Consider the following 8,701-nt stretch of genomic DNA (forward strand, 5'->3'; position numbering starts at 1 on the left):
CAAAGTATCATGAATTATCATAGATAACAGTAGCATGATTATTCTCACAAGTTTTACTCATAAGGAATATTTCAAGAGAATCCACAGGAACATAACATTCATCATCCTTTGGTAAGCATGGAGGACAATCAAATAGTGTAAGAGATAAAGAGTTACTCTCATTAGAAGGTTAGCATGGGTAGCTAATCCATTCTTCCTCCTTTTGTTCATCACTCTCCTCCTCTTTTTCATCCAATGAGTTTTCAGGTTCATCAATTTCCTCTTTCACAGGTTCCTGCAAATTGTGAGTGCATTCTTGTGCATTAATGAGTCTCTCTTTATAATCAATGATATAAGGATTATCACTGTAACTTTCTGTGCAAAAATTAAGGATAGAAGAGACATAATCTTTAGGCCTTGTTTGGATACACCGTATTGGGAGAACTAGTTTTCCGTAACCCTGCGTAACTGTCTAACAAACTAAATCCGTGTTTGGCTGCGGCAACAAAAACGGGGATTACTAAAAATCGGTTTCCACAAAGCCAGGAATATGCGTTTTGGCCAAAACGACTAATAGTCGTTTTTGTAGAAACACGATCAAAGAAAACTCAATCTCAACAAACTTTTTTTGGCCGCTCCTTCCTCAACAAACTTTTTTGCGCCAAGTCTGTCATTCCCGCCACTCCCCACGCGCCCTTTTTTTTATCTCTTCTATATATACGTGATGCTTGTACAAGACGTGGAAACAAAATAACACCAGATCTACAAACGAATCTGTAGTCAATCCATGGCTGGCGGCTGAAGCTGCGTCAGATCAACAATTCGCTGCCTGCGGACACCGGCTGGGAAGACAAGGCCGCTCTTCTTCCACTTCTTTTCATCGCCAACAATCAGACCACGAGTTCATCATCCTACAGGTAATATCCACAGTCAGATCTTCGGCTACGTAGGAGAAATAATTGTAATGCAGTGTATGAAATCTCAGTTAGATAAGAACATCGTGAGTTTTGGCTAGGTCTCAGGCATGAACTGTGTAAGAAATTGATTTGAAAGTATACAAAGCTAGTTCTTGTTTTTTTAGATGAGTCCTGTTGCGTAAAACAAACTAACACTAGCAGTTGATATCTTAGATTGTCCCCTCCCTGCATTTCTACATACACATTAAAAACAGAGTTGTAGAATATGCAATCTGATGTTTTCATATATTCTATAATAGTTAAACCAGAAGACTTGCTCTCTATGTCTTTGTTTACAGAGCTTATATGGGTGATAAGGTTAAAAAAATTAAGAAGGAGAACCCTGATAGGCAGGCCATAAAGCGTCACATATGGAAATCCTCAGAGGACAAAATATTGCTCAATATACTCAAAGATCAAACCTTAAATGGGTGAAAAGAAGGGACAAGTTACACAAAGAAAGCATGGCGTGAAATTCAAGAACAGTTCAATGACTCAAAGGTAGAAAAACTTGAGTTGCAACAAATAAAAAATCGTCACAAGTACTACAGGAGTTGTTATGCTACCATGGATAGACTTCTAAAACTCACTGGGTTTGGCTGGGATGATGAAGACAAAATGATCAAAGCTTCTGATGAAACTTGGGAGGATCTCATTTCGGTGAGTTTAAGTACATACAATTTTTAACTAATTTTCAACATATGTTTAACCAATAGACTAACAATATACTAATAAATTGCAGAAGGATAAGAATCTTCAAGAATATCGGGATAAAGTGTGGCCTAGTTGGACAGACCTTGAAGAGATATGTGCTAGCTCTACCGCATCTGGAGATGCTGCTATATCTAGCAAAGGAAACGGTGAAACGAGCAAAGTAGAAATTGATCTGAATGAGGTAGTAGATCTTGAATCAAATGAAGCAGATGACTCACCTGTTGGTTGTCCTAAGAAATCCGATACAACAAAGCCAGATAAAAATAAGAAGTGCAATGCAAGTGTATCACAAGATACTTCAAAAGGTCGAAAACGCACAGCTGATGATGCTATAACCGCATTAGATCGCCTTGCTGATGCATCACTCAGCATTGTTGAGTCAAAGAAAAATGCAGCACAGCAGACAGAAGCATACTCCGTGAAGTCATGTATGCAGATATTAAATGGCATGCCCCACCTTGAGGCGAAGAAAAAACTTAAAGCTGCACAAGCATTTACAGATTGCAACCAAAGGGCAGTTTTCATTGAGATGGATGAAGAGACTCGGTCTCTTTGGATTCAAGATGTTTAGTTTTTTTCTTTATTGTTTCACTCAAATTTTCAGATTAGATCATTTTGTTCTTCCAGTTTGTGTTTGAACGATCAATATCACTTAATATTTTTTTATTGGTTTGCTTGGTTCTATTTGTTGAGTATATAATCCGAATTACAGATTCCCATGCTAGTTAATAAACTGGCAGAAGCTAATGGTATTCCTTGTGGCGTGTTGTCATATATTACTTAATGGAATGGGACAGTCGTATATACTATAGTTAATCAAGGTTACTGTTTGAAATTTTGCGAAACATGGAAAATAAGGCCGATGAAGAATTTTCTGATTCCGAGCAAATCGTAATCAATAACATTTCTGCAGTGTCGGTGTTTCGAGATGTGTTGTTCACTAGACTATTCAAAACATGCCGTAACACCTCTAAATTGACTCGGTGCTCAAAAAACTAGAGAGTGGTTGGAAGGACATCCAGTTCGATTTTATGAACTACTTCGTGTTGAAAAGCACACATTCTTCTTACTACGCGATGCATTGTGTGATAGAAATTTACTTCAGGATACTGAACGGATGGATGTCAATGAACAACTAGTGATCTTTTTGCATACAATTGGTCACAATCTTAGGAATCGTGTTCTCCAGGATAAATTCCAACATTCTGGAGAAACAATAAGTCGACACTTCAATAAAGTCTTAAAAGCTATAAATGGTTTGCGTGATGTTTGCATAAAAGATCCACCCGATGCAGTTCCATCAAAAATATTGGGAGACTCAAGATACTACCCATATTTCAAGGTATATTTCTCTCTCAAGCACAAGTTTATTTTCCATATGACTTGTAACAACTGTAATCCTTACTTCGTTTTTGTCAACTTTTGGTTTGGAATAGAACTGTCTAGGAGCAATTGACGGGACACATATTGATGCAAAAATCAAGCTGGATAGACAAACTCCTTACAGAAATAGGCATGGTTATCCCTCTCAGAATGTAATGGCAGTAGTGTCATTTGACATGACATTTTCATATGTGGCTGCTGGATGGGAAGGTTCTGCATCAGATCAAGCTGTTCTACGGTGGGCTGTTACTAGTGGTGGGTTTGTTGTTCCAGAAGGTAACATTATTGAAATACATGAATTTTTTAGGCATGCAAGTATAGTATATATTCATTGTGTCAAACATATACTAGAGAAAATGAGTGTGCTATTAAACTTTGCATGTAGGTAAATTTTATCTCGTCGACTCGGGCTACGGAAATACTCCAAAATTTATCGCCCCTTATCGTGGTGATCGCTATCATATTGGTTCTTTTCGTGGAAGTAATCGACGATATAATAGTGCGAAAGATTTGTTCAATCATCTGCATGCACAACTACGGAATGTTGTTGAACGAACTTTTGGTGTTTTGAAAGCTCGTTTTCCAATTTTAAGCAGAAAAGGAGGAATTCCGTATCCATATAAAACTCAAGTCAAAATTGTCATGGCTTGTTGCATTATTCATAACTTCATAAGGAAGGTTAATCAGCCTGATGAGTTGTTCGAGCTATATGAGCATGGTGAAACACCAACTACTGTGGACAATGGTGATCAAGAAGTTAGAGGCCAGGCAAATGTACGAGAAGATGACCGAGTTGCTGGTGAGCGAATTCGTGGAGGGATCGCTCGGCAGTTGTGGACTGATCATCAACAGCGTACCAATCAATATCAAGAAGATGATTAAGCACTACACTATTTATTTTCCCATTCTTCTTTTTTACATATACATTGGATAATTGCCATTCGACTTTTTCATTTCATTCCTTTATAATTTTCTATTCTTTTATGTGTTGATGATGATAGCAATACTGAAATCCATGACTGATTGGGTCACTGATTCGAGCTAGCTAATAATGCTGTATGTGGAGAAGCATGGAGTACAATCAACCGTGATAACATGAGAATAATGTACTCTCGAAACAAACTTTACATACACCTTCAGTCTAGATAAATTTTACAGAGATATAGAGGATAAGTTCACCTGAAATTTTCAGAAGGAGACGACACCAGTCTCACAGAGCATCCTGTCAGAGCAACGAAGCTCAAGATCATGCTGCCGGAAGTGGTGAAGTGCCACGGCCCTCGTCGCATGTTGAGAACACTCGCGAATCTGAGCTCTGTTGTGTGGAGGTGAGGGCATTGCCACGGCCCTCGCGGCGGACGGCGTAGATACTTGGCTGTGTGCTGGCGACTACCATGGGCGTCGATGCCGTCGGCATCGCATCCGAGCTCTCCTGTGTGGGGGACGATGCCACAGGGGACGGGGTCGCGGCCGGTGGCGTTGTCCAGGCTCTCGAGCTTTTTCTGGGTACCACTGCTACGGGCTTCGGAGCGGTCGGCGTTAGGCACCTTGCGAGCTCGCGAAGCTCGGCTGTGCTGGATTGGAGGTGCGAAGTGGAGAGAACCAGGGAAGGGGATGAAGTTCTGTAGCTGGAGGAAGACAAGAAGATAAAGCTAGCTCCTCAACGGGTAGGCCAAACAGAGCACGTCTTAAACCAGTTTAAGGTTTTCTTAGGCCAAACGTGTTTTTCCATGGGCCTATTCCTAACAGAATTTTTAGTAAACCCGATTTTCCAGAAAATATACGTAAAACCTGTTTTGCTAAAACGTAGGGCTAATCCACGGCATCCAAACAACCACTTAAGGTCCTTACAAACAACACAAGTTTCATAATTTTTAGACATGAAGGATTCGATCTCAGAAGCTCCCATAAATAAGATAAATTGTTCTACCTCTTCGAACCCAAAATGAATATAGTTATTCCAATTATAGTTCTTAATTAAAACTTCCTCACTAAAGCCACATTGAAATTTAAGATGTTTAGTATCCTGTTTAGAGCAACAGTTTATATCATGGCGTTTAAGCAAGATTTTAGCAATTGTATTCAATTTTTCTATCACGGCACTCATAACTTTACCCGTTCTTGATTCTCTATAATTATTATATAATTCAATAAGCTACAAATAGGTTGTGGGTTCTCCCATAACAACAGTTTTTAATTTTTAGGTTTTTCAAATTTTTATGGATTTTCGGGTATATAGGGAAAATAAAACAAAACAAAAACAAACTAAACAAAAGTAAACTAAGCAAAATAATACTAGACAGAAATAAACTAAGCACAAATAAACTAGACAAAAGTAAACTAAGCAAAATAAAATAAAATAAAATAAAACAGAGAGAGAGGTAGAGTGTACTCCCCAGGTGAACTTATGAGTAGAGCTATGCCTCCCCGGCAACGGCGCCAGAAAATAGTCTTGATAACCCACAAGTATAGGGGATCGCAACAGTCTTCGAGGAAAGTAAAACCCAAATTTATTGATTCGACACAAGGGGAGGTAAAGAATACTTATAAGCCTTAACAACCGAGTTGTCAATTCAAGCTCGCACTCGGAAAATCACTAGTAACAGGGGTGATGTGAAAGCAACGAGTAATATGAGAGCAAGTAGTAACGAGTAACACAACAGCTGTAATAGTAACACGGAGGCAATGGCACCGTAAAATAGTTGATACTACTTCCAATGACATGTAGGAACGAGTATATGATGATGAAAGATGGACCGGGGTTCCCAGCTATCTACACTAGTGGTAACTCTCAGATAACAAGTAACAAGTGTTGGGTGAACAAATTACAGTTGGGCAATTGATAGGATTGAAATAGCATTAAGACAGAACATCAAGATTATTAATCATGTAGACATGTTTTCCATATATAGTCATACGTGCTCGCAATGAGAAACTTGCATAACATCTTTTGTCCTACCAGCCGGTGGCAGCCGGGCCTCTAGGGAATCTACTGGAAATTAAGGTACTCCTTTTAATAGAGCACCGAAGCAAAGCATTAACACTCCGTGAAAACATGTGATCCTCATATCTAAGCCTCCCCCTCCAGTTATCCCAGTTGCTGTCACTCTGGGGCCTCGGGTTACGGACATAGACATGTGCAAACAACTTGTAGATACAATCTAAGCAATAAGTATAGAACTTAAATCTAAGATCATGCCACTCGGGCCCTAGTGACAAGCATTAAACACAACAAGATTGCAGCAACAATAACTTCACAAACTTATATAGATAGACTAATCATAATGTAACAATCCATCGGATCCCAACAAACACAACACCGATTACATCAGATGAATCTCAATCATGTAAGGCAGCTCATGAGATCATTGTATTGAAGTACATGGGGGAGAGAGTACCAACTAGCTACAGCTAGAACCCGTAGTCCATGGGGGAACTAGTAACGGAGCATGATGGAGGCGGTGGCGTCGATGGAGATGGCTTCCGGGGGCACTTCCCCGTCCCGGCGGCGTGCTGGAACAGAGATTCTGTCTCCCGAATTGGAGTTTCGCGATGGCGGCGGCGCCCCTGGAGTCTTTCTGGAGTTTCGTCAATTGGTATCGAGGTTTTAGGTCGCGAGGGGTCTTATAGGCGAAGAGGCGGCGCAAGGGGGTGCCTGGGGGTCCCACCCCATAGGGCGGCGCGCCCCCCCTCCAGGCCGCGCCGGCCTATGGTCTGGGGGCCCCAGGCCTCCCCTCCGACTCTCCTTCGGTGTCCTGGTCCGTCTCGGTGAATTATGATATTGGGTCTTCGTTTCGTCGAATTCCGAGAATATTGCCCGAACAGCTGGAACCAAAAACAACAGAAAATAGGAACTGACACTTCAGCATCTTGTTAATAGGTTAGTTCCGGAAAATGCATGAAAACATTATCAAGTGTGAGCAAAACATGTAGGTATTGTCATAAAACTAGCATGAAACATCAGAAATTATAGATACGTTGGAGACGTATCAACCGTCTAGTTCCGCTTGCATGAGGTGGTGGTCTGGAAGCTATGAGGGGAAGTTTGGCTGGATTTATACAACCATTGGTGATGGCTCCTGCGGCCATCGCTTTCTCATTGTAGGCGTACTTGTGGATTCTTCCTCGACCTCTGCAACCTCCAAACAAGATCTTCGGTTTGAAGATTGTGCTGCCTTTCGTGGCTCTTGGTGGGTTGGATGCACACGATATCCTGGTCGGCCAATGGCTAACCGTTGATGCCGGAGTTCCACGTGGTGGCCTGTGTGGCGACGACGGCGTTGAAGAGTGATGGTTGGTCTCGGAAATACCTTGTTAGTTGGCCTCTATCTCGGCGTGTCTGAGCTTCCACGATGCGGGTCTTATGCTTTTCATCTGGATATCGTCGGTAGAATTGGAACCGCATGTCCCTTCGCTATGGGTCATCTTCTTGGAATAGGCCAATGTGGGCTTCACGGTGTTGTTTGCGAAGTCTTTCAAGGATGTCGGAGTCACCGCTACGCGATGACGATGATCCTAGGAGACAACCTCCCGCGAAGATGTTCACCTTAACTCTCTGTGTAGCTTGTGTGGGTTGCCATTGTGGTTGTGCACCCTTGGGACGGCCGTGCTCCATGACGATCGACAAGGGAGTGTTACGGTCTTAGGCCGGTTTCCCGCTAATTAACCGGCCAAACTACTAATGAAAATAGCAGTCTTGCTTTGTTTTTTTTTAAAAAATGTAATTATATTGTGCCCCGTAGATATTCTCCGAGTCCTCCTATCCGGCAGAACTGCGATTATTCTTTAATTAAAGAAAGTGCTAACATATTCATATGAAGATTCTCATTTCCGTTCTTCACCTACATATTTCTCAAACTCTTCTCAGAATTTATGAATGTTTCCATGTTCCCTGTTATTGACAAATCTAGTGACGCCGCACGTTTTAGGTTGTGAACTTGTGAAGCATTCAAGCAACAAATGTCTATCGGTCATGTAGCCTGTGTGGAACTGCATGAATGACAATTACAATGGCAAAACGACACCCGGCAAGAACAATGTGAAGATGAGCGGACGGGTGGTCCAAGAGAACAAGACCCTATTCAGTTTGCTAGAGCGTGAGGCCGGCCGGCAAGATACATTTGGACTAGCTTGGGCTACCTACGGAGCTGTCGAATAAATATTTGGCGCTTGCTGATGGGCTAGACAAGATCTCGTCCCAAACACGAACGGAGGAACATCAGGATCATGGGCAAAGCCGTCGCTGGCCAGCTGAATGCCGAAACTGCTGGCCCTGCTGGCCGACCCCAGCAGCAGCCACCGCCGCCTGCGAACCATGGCCGGTGGCAGCATCTGCCACCCGGTGTCTCTGGTCGACCCCTGGTGGAGGTGTTTGGCATGAGGACTAACTTCCCCGTAATCGGAACCATCGCCGTCTTTTTTAAACATAAGGCCAAAGGTCCAGCTTTAAATTAATAAAGCTACAACGGCAGAGTTACAAAAGTGCTGAAAACAGCTTACAAACATCAATGACCAAACACACTAAAGATAACACGCAACTTGATCTTGATGTCATCATCTAAAGGGGGAGGCAAAGCATAGGAGAAGCAATGCCGTGCAGCTCGCCACCGGAGAGCCCTGCCGACATCAAGTCTTGGCGCAACTCAGCCAGCCTGCCATCCGCCTCCACC

At 42.2% G+C, this 8,701-nt stretch overlaps 1 pseudogene; it reads left to right on the forward strand.

Annotated features, from left to right (window-relative positions):
• Window positions 1-1,110: 1,110 nt before the first annotated feature.
• On the forward strand, window positions 1,111-3,914 carry LOC124699386 (annotated as a pseudogene).
• Window positions 3,915-8,701: the final 4,787 nt, after the last annotated feature.

This window comes from Lolium rigidum, chromosome 3 (genome assembly GCF_022539505.1).
Source record: "Lolium rigidum isolate FL_2022 chromosome 3, APGP_CSIRO_Lrig_0.1, whole genome shotgun sequence".
NCBI lineage: Eukaryota > Viridiplantae > Streptophyta > Magnoliopsida > Poales > Poaceae > Lolium > Lolium rigidum.